General features: G+C 37.5%; 1 protein-coding gene across 2 annotated transcripts in view; it reads left to right on the top strand.

The window, feature by feature from the left end:
* Positions 1-12,196: 12,196 nt before the first annotated feature.
* ADGRF1 (adhesion G protein-coupled receptor F1) overlaps positions 12,197-15,364 on the top strand; it is a 35,044-nt gene continuing 31,876 nt past the window's right edge. Inside the window, exon 1 of one of the 2 annotated variants that reach the window (XM_045543699.1) lies at positions 12,197-12,374. The gene's annotated coding sequence lies outside the window, so the exon portion shown is untranslated. The remainder of the gene's footprint in view (positions 12,375-15,364) is intronic. The other variant, XM_045543702.1, reaches the window with a different exon arrangement.

The raw sequence follows: 15,364 nt of genomic DNA, 5'->3' as shown, positions 1-15,364 counted from the left end.
AAATATAATTCTCAAAAAAAAATTTCTTTAAAAGGCATTTATTCACATTTTTAAAAGGAGATTTAGGCCAGGTGCGGTGGCTCACACCTGTAATCCTAGCACTCTGGGAGGCCGAGATGGGAGGATCGTTTGAAGTCAGGAGTTTGAGACCAGCCTGAGCAAGAGTGAGACCCCATCCCTAGTAAAAATAGAAACAATTAACTAGGTGTGGTGGCACATGCCTGTAGTCCCAGCTACTTGGGAGGCTGAGGCAGGAGGATTGCTTGACCCCAGGAATTTGAGGTTGCTGTGAGCTAGACTGATGGCACAGCACTCTAACTCGGGCAACAGAGCAAGACTGTCTCAAAAAAATAAAAATAAAAAATAAATAATATAAAATAAAATAAAAGGAGATTTATTTGAGAAACATATAAAAACATGACAGAACATTTTGTAGGCCACTTTATATCATGAAATAGGCAATAATATATTTTTGCAAGCATAAACGCTCAGGTGTCCTAACAGCTGGTGGCATGGGTATAATAGTTACAAGTAGACAAACAGTATTCATAAAGAAACAGGTCAAAAAGTGAAACATATAAATGCATATCACTATGGTTGGCAACTGTGTGCACCCAGCTTTATAACTGTGGTCATCTGAAATACCCTGACGGACAACCTAAATTTTTTGATGAGATCGATCAAAAACCACCGTGGGCTACCACCACATATGCGTCACCTAAAGTGCCAAGATCCTGAGAAATTTTATTTTTCACAAATGCAGATGTACACAAAGGATATGTACACAAACTTCCTCTTTACTGAGGAAGTTTCAACATTTTTATGTACATGTACAATGCTTACACACAAAGTCAATGATAGTGGAGTCAAATTTGTAAAAACTTCATAAAATGGATTAGAACCCTCTAAAAGTCTTCACACAATTTATATCACCAGCATTGGAAATGATGCAAAGATGAACTACATAGCATAGCAAATTGTAAAACACAATGCTGACAATTTAAAATAATTGGAAAAAATTTAAAAGAAAAGAACCAAAGATCTCCCCCCCCAAAGAAAATCCCTAGAATAGTTGCCATATGAAAAAGTATGTCACCGGGAGAGATTATGGACAATTGCACGAGGGTAGCCCACAAGAGCTGGCCAACTTTCAGTCATTAACTATAATTTTGAAGTCTTGTATCTTGATGAATAGCTGGTTTTTTCCTTTAAGGGCATGACTTTTCTGGGAGAATACATTCATCTTTATTTTCTACATAGTGCTGCTTTTTTTCAAGTCCTTCTCTGATTTGATATACACTGACATGAGACCTCCCTATTAAATGTTCCCATCTCCTGTGCCATGCTTCCATGTTCTTTTAGATACCTGGAAATCTATTCTTCATGCACTCACATATGGACCACAAATTTGGTGGAAACAATACTGGCAACAAAACAGCAATACCATTGCCTGTCTTCTTATCCTGCTGTGCACATAATTATTTTTGAACCAGTCAGTAACTTCGCCGCCTTCTTCAGGCAAATGCAGCTTTACTTCATTAAAAGCTCCTGGAATGTCATCAGCCGGAAGGAATACCAATGCAGACAAATGATGCATTTGTAAACTGAAATTTTTATCATTGCCTTATTGTATGACCAATTTTTTTCCACCAAATGCAAATAAAGCAAGGAAATAGTTCCCCTAACATGATGCAACTCACATGATGCAACTATCCTGCATAAACCAAAAACACATTAATCTCTTCCTCAGAATTCAGCTTTTAAGATTTCAACATCTGGGACTTTAATCTGTCAGGATTATGATTGTCATGATTTTATTTATTTTCTTTTTAAATTTTTAATTATTATATGTACATAATAGTATATTTTCATAGGATACATGTGATTTTTTTTTTTTTTTGAGACAGAGTCTTGCTCTGTTGCCTTGTGTAGTGCCATGGCATCAGCCTAGCTCACAGCAACCTCAAACTCCTGGGCTCAAGCAATCCTCCTGCCTCAGCCTCCCAAATAGCTGGGACTATAGGTGTGTACCATCACGCCTTGCTAATTGTTTCTATTTTTAGTTGCCCAGCTAATTTCTTTCTATTTTTTAGTTAGAGATGGGGTCTTGCTCTTGCTGAGGCTGGTTTTGAACTCCTGACCTCAAGCAATGCTCCCCCCTTGGCCTCCAGAGTGCAATGATTATAGGCGCAAGCCACCACACCTGGCCATATGCTGTTTTGATACAGGTGTACAATGTGAATTAATCAAATCATAGTAATTGGAGTATCTATTACCTCAGGCAGGCATTTATCATATCTTTGTGTTAGGAACATTCTAAGTATACTCTTTTAGTTATTTTGAAGTATACCCTAACTTATTGTTGATTATAGTCACTTTGTTGTATTATCAAATATTGCTCATTCTATCTAACTATATTTTTTTACTCATTAACTATTCTTACTTTATTGCTAACCCCCTGCCCCCTGGCCCTGCTACCCTTTCCAGCCTCTGGTAACCATCATTCTATTCTGTCTCCATGAGAGAAATTGTTTTTAATATTTAGCTCCCACATATTAGTGAGAAAATTTGAAATTTGTCTTTCTGTGCTTGACTTATTTCGCTTAGCATAATGTTCTCCAGTTCCATCCATGTTAATTGCACATGGCAGGATTTCATTCTTTTTTGTGGCTATATACTATTCCATTGCGTATATGTACCACAATTTCTTTATCCATTCATCTGTTGATGGACACTTAGGTTGATTCCAAATCTTGTCTATTGTGAATAGTGCTGCAATAAACATGGGAGTGCAGGTATCTTTTCAATATACTGAACTCCCCTCCTTTGGATATATACCCAGCAGTGGGATTGCTGGATCATATGGTAGTTCTACTTTCAGTTTTTTGAGGAATCTACATACTGTTCTCCATAGTGGTTGCACTAGTTTACATTCCCACCAACAATGTATGAGAGTTGCCCTTTCTCCACATTCTCGCCAATATTTATTATTGCCTGTCTTTTTGATAAAAGCCATTTGAACTGGGGTCAGATGATATCCGACTGTATTTTTGATTTGCATTTCTCTGATGACTCATAATGTTGAGCATTTTTTTCGTATACCTATTGGCCATTTATAGGTCTTCTTTTGAGAAATGTCTATTCAGATCTTTTGCTCATTTTTTTAATTGAATTATTTTATTTTTTCCCATTGAGTTGTTGAAGCCCCTTATACATTCTAGTTATTAATTCCTTGTTATATGGGAAGTTTGAAATATTTTGTCTGATTCTGTGGGTTGTCTCTTCCCTTTTTTGATTGTTTTCTTTGCTGTACAGAAACTTTTTAGCTTGATGTGATCCCGTTTGTCCAATTTTACTTTGGTTGCCTGTGCTTTGGGGGTATTACTCAAGAAATCATTGCACAGACCAATGTTCTGAGCAATTTACCCAAGGTTTTCTTCTAGTAGTTTCATATTTTCAGGTTTTAGACTTAAGTCTTTAATCCATTTTGATTTGATTTGTTGTGTATGGCAAGAGATAAGGGTCTAGTTTCATTCTCCTGCATATGGATATTCAGTTTTCCCAGCACCATTTATTGAAGAGTCTGTCCTTTCTCCACTGTATGTTCTTGATATTTTTGTCAAACATAAGTTCACTATAGATGTGTGGAATTCTTTCTGGGTTCTCTGTCCTGTTCCCTTGATCTATATCTCTGTTTTTATGCCAATATCATGCTGTTTTGGTTACTGCAACTTTGTAGTATAATTTGAAGTCAGGCAATGTGATTCCTCCAGTTTTGTTCTTTTTGCTTGGGATGGCTTTGGTTATTCTGGGTCTTTTGTGGTTCTATACACATTTTAGGATTAGTTTTTTCTATTTCTGTGAAGAATGTCATACGTATTTTGATAGAGATTGCACTGAATCTGTAGATTGCTTCGGGTAATACGGACATTTTAACAACATTGATTCTTCCAATCCATGAGCATGGAATATCTTTCCATTTTTTTGTGTACTCTTCAATTTCTTTCATCAATGTTTTATAGTTTTCATTATAGAAATATTTCACTTCTTTGGTTAAGTTTATTCCTAGATATTTCATTTTATTTATAGCTATTGTAAATGAGATTACTTTCTTGGTTTCTTTTTCAGACTGTTTACTCTTAGCACATAGAAATGCTACTAATTTTTGTATGCTGATTTTGTATCCTGCAACTTTACTGAATTTGTTTATCAGTTCTAATAATTTTTTCATGGAGTCCTTAGGTTTCTGTATGTATAGGATCATATTGACTTCTTCCTTTCCAGTTTGGATACCCTTTATTTCTTTCTCTTGTCTGATTGCTCTAGCTAGAACTTCCAGTTCTATGTTGAGTAACAGTGGTGAAAGTGAGCATCCTTGCCTTGCTTCAGACCTTAAAGGAAAGGCTTTCAGTTTTCCCCATTCAGTATGTTACTAGCTGTGGGTCTGTAATATATGGCTTTTATTGTGTTGAGATGAGTTTCTTTTATACCTAGTTTTTTGACAGTTTTTATCATGAAGGGATGTTGAATTTTATCAAATGCTTTTTCAGCATCAATTGAAATGATCTTATGATTTTTGTCCTTCATTCCATTGATAAGATGTATCAGATTGATTGATTGCATATGTTGAAGCATCCTTGAATCTCTGGGATAAATCCCACTTGATCATGATGAACAATCTTTTTAATGTGTTGTTGAATCCAGTTTACTAATATTTTGTTGAGGACTTTTCATCAATGTTCCTGAGAGATATTGATATACAGTTTTCTCTTTTTGTTGTGCCTTTGTCTGGTTTTGGTATGAGGGTGACATAGGCCTCATAGAATGAATTTGGGAATATCCCTTCCTCCTTGGTTCCTTGGAATACTTTAAGTAGGATTGGTATTATTAGTTCTCCTTTGAATGCTTGGTAGGATTCAGCAGTGAAGCCATCTAGTGCTGGGCTTTTATTTGATGGGAGACTTTTATAAATGCTTCTGTTTTTATTACTTTTGGCTTATTCAGGTTTTGATTTTCTTCCAGATTTAATTTTGGTTGTGTATGTCTAGGAATTTATCCATTTCTTCTAGGGTTTCCAATTTATTGGCGTATAGTTACTCATAGTAGTCTCTAATAATTTTTTGAATTTCTGCAGTATCAATGTCTCCTTTTCCATCTCTCATTTTATTTATTTGTATCTTCTCTCTTTTTTTCTTAGTCTGGCTAAAGGTTTGCCTATTTTATCTTTTCTAAAAAGCAACTTTTTTTTTATTGATCTGTTGTAATTTTTTTGTTTCAATTTCATTTATTTCTGCTCTGATCTTTATTATTTCTTTTCTTCTACTAATTTTGGGAGTAAATCCTTTCTGTTGAACAAAACTGCTCAGGGAAAAGAGACCACAAGTGTAGCTCTGCCACGGAAGCCTGGTAACACTCAAGGTACTTTCCTAGAAAAGAATTTGAAGCATAGCTATTGGGATGAGCTGATTGAAATAAGCTGATTGAAATGAAATAGATAAAGCACCAACTAGGTTTTTAAGAGAATTTTACTGTCAAGAGAGCCACCAGCTGTATTAAAAGGGATTGTACTTCTTTGCTTGAATCCACAACCTAATTCAGCATATATCTGCCATTCAGGTTAATGCAAATGTTTCACTGAATTAGGTAGGTCACTCCATCTGGCTTTCAATAAAAAATTTCTTTGTTGTCTATTGACCAGACCAGAAGCAAATGCTATATATTATCAGATTTTCCTTATGGCAGCTTTTGCCCTGCTTTTAATCCTAATCTCTGTATTAGTCTGCATTGTAGTAACAATCTCAAAACTTCAATTGCTTAAAACAAAAAACTTTTGCATATATAACATATTTTAAACAAATACAATTCACCACACCTATTGATGAACTTTTAGGTTACTTCCAATCTTCACATATTAGAAATAATACTGCATTGAATATGCTTGTATAGATATCATTTTGCAGATATGATATATTTCTAGAAATAGAATTACTAGTTCAAAAGATATTCAAATTTTAAAATTTGATACAGATTTACTGATTTATACTCCCACTAGCTACATATGAGATTGCCTGTTTCCTCCTACCTGCAACAATATTGTCATTAACCCTTCTGATCTTCACCTAGCTGAGAGGTGAAAAATAATATTTCATCATTGTTTTATTTTTCATTTTTAAGATGTTTCTTTGCTTTGCATATATTTTAGAACTATTTGTGTCCTCTTTATTTTTGGCAAAAAACAGCTGTGTACTTTCTTTTTGTTTATTCATATCCCTTTGTCCATTTGTCTCTCTGGTTGTATCTTTTTGTTATTGATTGGAAAGAACTATTTATATGTTAAAGAGTCATTTATTATACAAATTGAAAATATCCTTTTCCAGGTCATTATTTATATTTGGATGCTGGTTATTGTATTTTTTTGTCATGTAGAATTTTTTTTCTTTTTATGTAGTCAAATACCATTTTTTTGGTAATATCTGGGTTTTGGTTTTACTTTAGAACTGTCTTTGTCATTAAACCTACAAATTGTTTAAAGAATACCTCAGCAACAACTCTCTGTTTTCTTCTACTGTCTTTATAGTTTCATATTTTGGGTTTAAATTTTTAATCCTGATAAAATTAACTTTGGTGTAAACTGTGAGGGGTGGATACATATTTATACAATCTCTAACTGGTAAAGTGGGTTTCTTTGTAGATGAGGCCTTGTTGGCTGTAGAACAAGGGTAGTAGGAGACTTATTTTTCAATGAATATATTAATATTTTTGTAATTTTGATTTTTGCACCCTGTTCATGTGAAATCTACCAACATTTCATTGAAATACGCAAATTATTAGCTGTTATGAAAAAAGTATTAGGAAGGCAGTTTCTACTCAGCTCCAGTTGAATATGACGCTGCAGGAATATGGAACCAGTATTGTCAGATCTTCCCATTTTCCAAAAGAGGTTGAATCTGGATTTTCATGTGAAATCCCCTGAAATTTAAATGTTGGCAACTAATTCAGAGTTACAAAAACACTGCACGACCCAAACAAAACACATCTGTAGGCCAGATGGGGCCCACAGGGTGCCAGTTTGAGACCTGTGGTTTAGACATGTCTTCCTCTTACCCTCAAAGATTCACTTAAGCCTTCGGCAGTACAGTGTGGTCAGCCCTTATCACAATGTATTTTAACCCATTGTTGCTGGGCTATCCTTTCCATTGAACTATAAGATCCTTAAAGGTAATATTCATAGATTTTGAAGTCCTAGGGCCTAATACAGTGTCTTGCACCTAGTAGACATTTAATATAAATGTTTGTTGAATGACTAAATAGAGGAATGAATCAACTCTGCTTCAAGTAGAATCCCTGCCCTGCAGATCTGGACAAGGTAGTTGAGGTGCACAGAGATTGCCTGGTTTGGACCACTCCCCTTCCTCCAACCTCCTCCCCCTCAAGTCCCTTAGGGCATCCTCGTAGCAATTAAAGGATTGTACCCCACAGTGATTGTGTAAACAGGTGGCCTCTTTCACATTGTGAATCTTGGCCACTAGATGTCTCCCTTTGCTTAGAGGACATTCAGAAGCGCTGAGGTCAACTTGGGGTTTGCTAAAAAGGAACAATATTTAAGAGAAAAAGAATGTTCTAATCTTAGGCCATCTTTTCTTCAGATGTTTGTCTTCATGAGGAAGTTGAGCACAGCCACAACATCAGAGAAAATGTGCCCAGGGATGAAATCAGATTAATTTTCTCCTAGGAGAGCTTCTCATCCACGGGAATGCACCCTTCAGCACACTGAGTGTGACAGTCTGTTGGGTTTTAGCCTCTAACCTGGCAACCTCATGTTCTCTAGAAACCTTGTTTGCGTCACTTCTCGCTGATGCTTTGGGCTGGCGGAGAAACGCCTTTGACTGCAAAGGGTCTGGGACTCTAGAATCTGCGTGGTAAAAAGCAAGATTCCTATAAGCTGTAGCAGGTTGAACTTCTCCACTGAGGCTGCCCTGATCCTCGCGTGAGTTCCTGAGTATCATGTGATCTCAGGGGATGTGTCCTGGTGCCTGCAGCTGTGCCTTTCATGTGACCTCAGGAGGGTCTTCTGAGCTTGGCGAGGTGGACTGCTTGGTGCTGCTGTATAATTCTCATTTTAAAGACAGACAGAGTGAGCAAAAAAAAAAAAGTTTATTTAATTTATAGTTCATAGCTTTGTCTTCTCAGTGTTATCTCTGGCATTCAAAAAGTGTACATTCGAACCAATTGAAGGCCATGGATGGAGTCCTGCGTGGCTTTGCCAAATTTACCAACAATCTTGAAGTTAGTGACACTTGAAACTTGCTTGTTGAATGAAATCGAAGTATGGATTCTATAGGACTTTGGTGGCTCTCCAATTGATTGAGGAAGGTCAGATGATAAGAACGCTCTGTCTCATTAGTACCTGTGTTTGCCTTTGCCTTTTCTTTGGTTATTTAGCAAAGATTGGACACTTCTATCTGTATCTTTCATCTGTCTTTAAGGAGCAGCAGAGAACAGTTAGCAGCACACACTTGGACGTCAGGCTGTGTCGATTTCCTGGCTCATCATTCATTCAACTGCTCTGTGCCCTGACTCTCTTCTACAGAAGAGGAATGATTGGGGCCGCTGCCTCCCAGGACTGCAGAGAGTGAGACAGCACATGAGAACTGCTCAGAATAGCACTTGGCACATAAGAAGTGCTCAGTAAATGTTAGCTGATACCAAGCTCTTGATAGTTCATTTCCTCCTCTCGTTGGCTGTCCCGGTCAGCTTCCATTTTGTAGATGGCCACACGTGTCTCTAATAGAGTATAATAAAGATTTCTCACAGTTCTGTAAACTCTCCCTTTGTTTATTTCAATGTCCTATATTTTAATGCTAAGCAGCAATAAAATTGTTATCTCAATGCCACCCTCCTCCCTCCACCAAATAGTTTCTCACAAGTCACATTGACTGAGGCTTGTCCTCAAATAGTCCAATCACTTCCCATTCACCTCTCCTTATTTTAAGTCCTAGTTCTGAGCACTGAGACCCTTGGTCAGCTTTGATTGTCTTGCCGTATTAGCCAGGAAAACCTTCTCACTGAAATTTACATTTTATGTTCCACTCTTCTCTTTATTCTTCCTTTCAGTTTTTTTAAAAAATTATACTTGAAATATTTTTTATTGCTTTTAAATATTTTGCAAGTATGGAAGAAAGCCACCTGAAAGGTTCAGGACCTCCCTTGCCCCCAATCACCATATCATTCAAATCTGCCATTTGCGTTTGCAGCCCCTGGGGTAAAGCTTCTCCAAGACCAAGCTCAAAGAGTGCCCAGCACTTCTGATGGGTGGACACGGCCGCTGGGGTCCTCCTCCTCGGAGTGAGCTCACCTCGGTCCACCTGCTCTGATCTGTCTAATTTAGGTATTGCTTTGCACCCACTAGTCACTCAGGAAAAATTTGTTGACATTATATGAATTTAGATAACTAGCTCAATAATACGATTCTGTTTGCCATTTCCTTTCTCTTGGGGCTCAGGTTCATTGCTGCTTATTTGTGTGACTTTGCTCTTTTGCCAGGAAATCACGCCATCAGGCTGTTCACAAAACCGATGCAAATGAGCAGATGAAGTTAAAGGCTTGAAGCTCTTTCTCAGCCCTAGGCCTTCTTGTTCTTCTGCATTTGTGGAATGTAAAGCAGACCAGATGAAGCAAAAATGTGTTTAGCTGGCTTCCTATGCCTGGCTGAGCACCTTGTTCCTGCTTCCTAGGTTAGCCTGTGATATTTGTAGCACATGGAGCTACCAATCCTTCCCAGGCTATAAGGGCAGTAAGGCTTCCTGAGCTCTGACCACAGAAGGTTAGCTTTGTCTTGGACTCATAATGTGATATGTTCCAATGCTGCTTCCTTTTGCTCTCTCTCCTTTGCAAGGACATGGGAGCCCCACAAACTCACCAGGAAGTATTGAGGAATTTAGCATTGCGTGGTTTAACAGATTCTTAGGAGGAAACTGAAGGAGTGAGTAACTGACCTCGTGGTGAGTCATCAGTTTCAAAAACACACCCTCATTTATGAAACAACTTAAATATTGGACATACTATGATGTCCTTTTATTGAATACAAAATTAAAGGCTATTAAATGCATTCGTTTGTTTGGATTCAGATTTTCGTCAAACCCAAGGTACTCGAGAAATCGTTGTTTTCTACTTGTTGCCTAATCTTCTAATGTCTGTGAAAATGTGTTTGGTCTAATATGAAACTGTAGGGCTGCCTGTGGTTCTTAGGGCCATACACTGGCCCCTAGGAAGTTGCTGGGCTTTAATGACACATTGAGCCAAAGGTGAGTAACAGAACTTCCATCTCAGCTGCAAGCCCTCGCCACACTAAGCTCTGCACTACTTGGCCACTTTGTCTGCCCTTCTGTTGCTTCCTTATCCCTCCCCTCCCCACCTCCATTCCACAGCCACTTTCCCGCCCATGTAATTGGCAGATGATTAGTCCCATTTGATAAACACGTTCCTACTACGATGTCAGTGACTTACTACAGCAGTTGCATTTGAACATAGACTATAGGAAAAGGGCAACACTGAACTGAAAAGGTGGCATCTCTAATTCTAAAATGTTAAGCACTGGATCAGCTGAGTGAGAGTGTATATTTCTAAATATCCATGAGCTTTTGAATGGAAAATTAGTCTCTAGGTACATGGATTCTGAAACAAATCTCTGCAGAAAATAGAATTACCTCGACAAAATTCTGAGATCGGCTTTATTCTACCCAAGCTGGTGGGGGACAAAGGAACAATGGTTGATTCCTTGAACAACTGGGGGTTGCCTTGAACAATTGTCAGGTAGGCTCCTTTCGCTTGACAGCTTTTCCACTGGGCCAGATCCAGACCTGGTCATGATGTGGATCAAGTGGCCCACCTGGTGTGGGGAACAAGAGGTCACACTGGGGTTTAGGCCAGCGTGGCACCAAATGTCTTCAACATGAATTTTAGGCTCAAATGTTATTGGGAATATTGTTCACTCTAAAAAAAAAAAAGATATTTCTATTAGAATTCACTTCTCCAAAGATTATTCAATTCGTTATGGGAAGCTGGGTCCTTCCTCTTTTCTGATAATGAGAACAACATACCTGACCCTTTTAGCTTCCCCTTTTCTTTAACTGTTAGGAAGTTCTGTCCCTAGAGTTAAGTTTCAAATTTATAAAACATAATAATCTCATAGATTATTATTTGGATTATTTTTCTTAACTGACCCTCTAGTTTTCATAGTTTCTCTTTTGACAGTTCATGTAGTTTATATAGAGCTTTATAATTCATGTTTCATTATTTCTACTCAAATATTATTTCATTTTGTGTATTTGCATTTAGTCACCTCCAGGTGTTTGTAGAATACGGAGTGATTAAAGGAAGCAGAAGAAAATTACTAAATCAATGGAATTCAGAAACACCTTTTACATTCTTTTTGGTGGCATTTCTGAGAATTGGCATATTATTGTCCCCCTCATCATTCTATAACAGAATGATATCTGGCTAACTTAGACCTCATGGTTAGCATCTGTGGTTACCTTGACCAAAAGTAATTTATGAGCCAATGAGCCTAAAGATATAACACCTAATGAAACTTGATCCTTCGTAGTTTTCAAATTGAAAGGAAATACATCTTTATTAAAGAGGTTCATCAGGTTTAGCTGTAGGTTGTCTAAGGACAAAGAGCATACTAAAAGCATTCACTCTCAGCATGCACCCTCTTGCCACCTTTTGCCAGAGCCCATTCCACACCACCCCACCCAGAAGTCTGAAGCTCTTTTATCTGGGAAAGCAGCAAGTTGATTCTTCAGCCTTGAGTGAAGAAGTTGGAAAGGAAACATAAAAATCTACCCCACTGGAATGACCCACCTCCTCTTATTGGAATTACACATGAATGTGGCATTCCTTCAGCTTTATGGGCTATGACCCAGGGCGTCCAGAGGCTGGACAGAAGAGCTCAATGGAGTGGCACTCTGTAGCAAACTGATTTAGGACAGGGGTGTTTCATATCCCCCTAGATCATTTTTCCCCCATTTCCCTTCTGTGATTTCAGACACTCATCTATGTCTGCTGGGAGGATCAGTAAGTCTTGGGGCTCTGACCTCCTTCCTCTTACCAAACCTGATATTGACTCTAAGGGGCAGGGAGAGTCAGCAGAAAAGCATTTCTTTTTTCCTTCTTGACGGGGGTGTGTCCTGGGTTTTTCTGCCTGCGAAGGCAGGAGCTGCTGCTGGCTCAGTGGACCTGTGTTCATGCCCTCGAGCTGCTGTGGTGCAGATATTAATACTGCCTTTCTGAGCAGCGTCAGCAGTGACCGAGCCACGGTGCACTGAAGGAGGGGCTCCTTCAAGCTGCGCTGTGAAGAGAGGCATCGCCAGGTAAGCCCAATAGCTGTGGCTGGATTCCTGAGAATGTGTATTAAGGTCACCAGGACTACCTGTTAATCGGAGATTACTTTTTCTCCATGGGGAAAATTTTAATTCCATCTCTCATTTCCTAAAGGAGGTTAATTAAAGGAGAAGAGTTGAAAACGCAATGGGCAGAAACAACAGAGTTCAGCTCTTGCTAACTATACCACGAGGTGATTTGCTGAGTCTCAAACTCCAGGTTTTCTGACTCAAAGCATACTCTTCTCTCTGTCCCTCTCTCTCTCTCTCTCTCTCTCTCGTTCTCTCTCTCTCTCTCTCTGATAACACAGAACCCCCTATTTTTCTGGTGTGCCTGGGAGATATTCTTGGTGGAATAAAAAAAGCTCCACCAAGGTTATTTGTTAAAAATGTAAATTGTATGGCTTCCATTAATTAGTAATATGTTAGCCATAGCGATCTCTTAAAATAACACTATGCTTGAGAGAATGAAGTTTATTTTCACTTTAGGATGAATTAGTTTAAGCTTTGCCTGAATCAGTATACTCCCAGGAAGTACTTCTCAATTTAATTCGTTTCCTGTACTCCAAACACTCCCCAAATTTTCCCTCATAACCATTTCTCCTACTTCTCCAAATAAATATAACTAACATACTATATTTTCTCACTGGCAGGTCTTGAAAATTTATAATTTTTCTTTTCTCTTCTTTTTCATGAAAAATCCATTTATGTAATGATAGCCTATGTAATAACCAGTACCAGAGACTAAATGATGAAAAGATGCTGAAGGAGGTATAGAAAGAAGGTCAAGGTGGAATAGCCATGGAGAAATGATGACCTTGACTTTTTTATGGTGATATCTATTGAGCTAGGAATAACGAAAATAGATAAAAGTACACTCTGTAATTTATCAGGATTTAGCACAGGCCTTTTGTTATATTTTTTCCCATGAAAAAATATACCACTCATTATCCAACCATAACCAAAATTAAAAACATTTTTACAATAATGGCCACATAATTACTTACCACTGACAAGTAGTGTAATCTTGAGCAAATTATTTAGCTTTCCTTACCCTTGTCATTTGGTTTGTATAATGGTAGCAATAAGCATTAAGATTGAAAATAGGAGTGTATGCAAGTTAAGTCTTACAAGCTCAACTTGCAAACACTCTCATTTCAGGCACAACCACAAGCTGATGTGAATTGTTGTTGGATACAGGGAACATACGTAGCTATAGATAAGGGGAAACACTGTTCCCAAATACATATGTCTTGAGATTTGTCCTAGGTTGTGTTCGATTTAGCAGAGAAGTACTCACATGATGTCAAGATCTACACAGTCCTTGACCAGATAGATATACCATCTCAATAGCTATGCAAATAGAAACCTAGAGGGGTAGTGCTAAAGGTCTGTAGCATCATGGCCTGAAACATACTGTCTTCCATGCACAACGGGTTCAAGCCTTGCTAAATTCACAGTGTAGCACACAAAACCAGCAGGGAGGGGAGGCCCCCTTATCACGCCCCCTCCCCAGTAAACCACAGGTAATCTCACACAGCCTCCTCCTTTTCAATGGCTGATGGAAACCTGGGCTTTGGCTGAGAATGAAAATCTACAGTGATTAACAGTAGAAGTGGAAAATGCCCTAGTACTTCATAGTTACAGATATAATAAATTTCCCACATATGGTCAGTTGGATAAATAAAATGCAAAAAGGTGAACAACAATTAAGTATGCAGTCCTAAAACTGCAAAATACAGTTAAGTATTGATGAGGCTTATAAGGTCCTCATGGTATCTCTGGGTCCCCAATGCAAATGTCATTTTTTTTAATCTCTAGAGTTTCTTCAAATCTTAGAAACTCCACTTTTTTGTTTTGTTTTGTTTTATGTAAAGTCTTTTAAAAATGTCCTATCATTTGCTTCTTTCTCATAAGATAACATTTTAAAGCCTGATCATAAGCGTTCCTTTATTGTTTATGGATAAGCAGGTATTTACTGTAAATTTGTGGTGTTAAGACAGCTTCTCATAATTGAACAGATTCACACCTGCAAAGTTTTGGGTAAAGAGGGTTTGTATGAAGCAGACTGTATTTTCCAGGAAAACCTTTTATGTTTCTGTTTGCACTTCAGCCTGACTCTGCTTGGAGACTTCCCTATGCTCAATCTCTTAGAGAGACTGGCTAATTATTTCTGATAAGGCACTTAATGGTACATTTCTTTGACATATAATGCTCTTCTATGTTGTTGACCAAGATATCAATTAAGCAGGTAACTAGTAAAAGAAAAAACACAGATAGCTGTAGAATTTAAAAAATATATTTAAGTCAGAATATTATCATATGAAAAGGTAGGCTTTAAATTTGATAAAGAATTATCAAAGTGGTCTTGATAAAAAATGATTTAGTCAAGAAATGTAGTTGGCACAATTGGCTATTCATTTGGAGGAAATGAAAGTAAATCCCCAAACTTAAATTAACTCCAGAAGAACAGAAGATTTAAAGGTATTAAAAATAATTTGAAAAACTAAAGAAGTGTTAGAAGAAAATATAGGAGAATATTTTTACAATCTTTTTACAGAAAAAAAATTTTTTAGCATGACCTCAGGTTTAAAATTTGTAATGGAAAAGACTGACAGATGTGATTTCATGAGCATTTTAATCTTTTGTACAAAAGAAAACAATGTAAAAGGGTAAAAGATGAAACAAAAAACTATGAGCAAACACTGATATCACAAGTGACAGAGAGCTAATATTCATGTTCTATAAAGAGCTCCTAAAAAGCAGTTCTTAAAAAAAGAAGTATATCCCAGTAGAAAAACTTAGAACAATGACTTAAATGTCAAACCAGAAAAAAAATACAAATGGCCAACAAATATCTGAAAAATGCTTACTCTAATAATCAAACACATGAAAATTAAAACAACAACATAAACATTTTACCTGTCAGTTTGGCAACATTAAAAAGATATTGGGGCTAGTGTGATGAAAGAGGCATTTCT

This window comes from Lemur catta, chromosome 2 (assembly GCF_020740605.2).
Source record: "Lemur catta isolate mLemCat1 chromosome 2, mLemCat1.pri, whole genome shotgun sequence".
NCBI classification, from domain to species: Eukaryota; Metazoa; Chordata; class Mammalia; order Primates; family Lemuridae; genus Lemur; species Lemur catta.
Note: the sequence above shows the minus strand (reverse complement) of the source record. Positions and strands in the feature narration are given on the sequence as shown.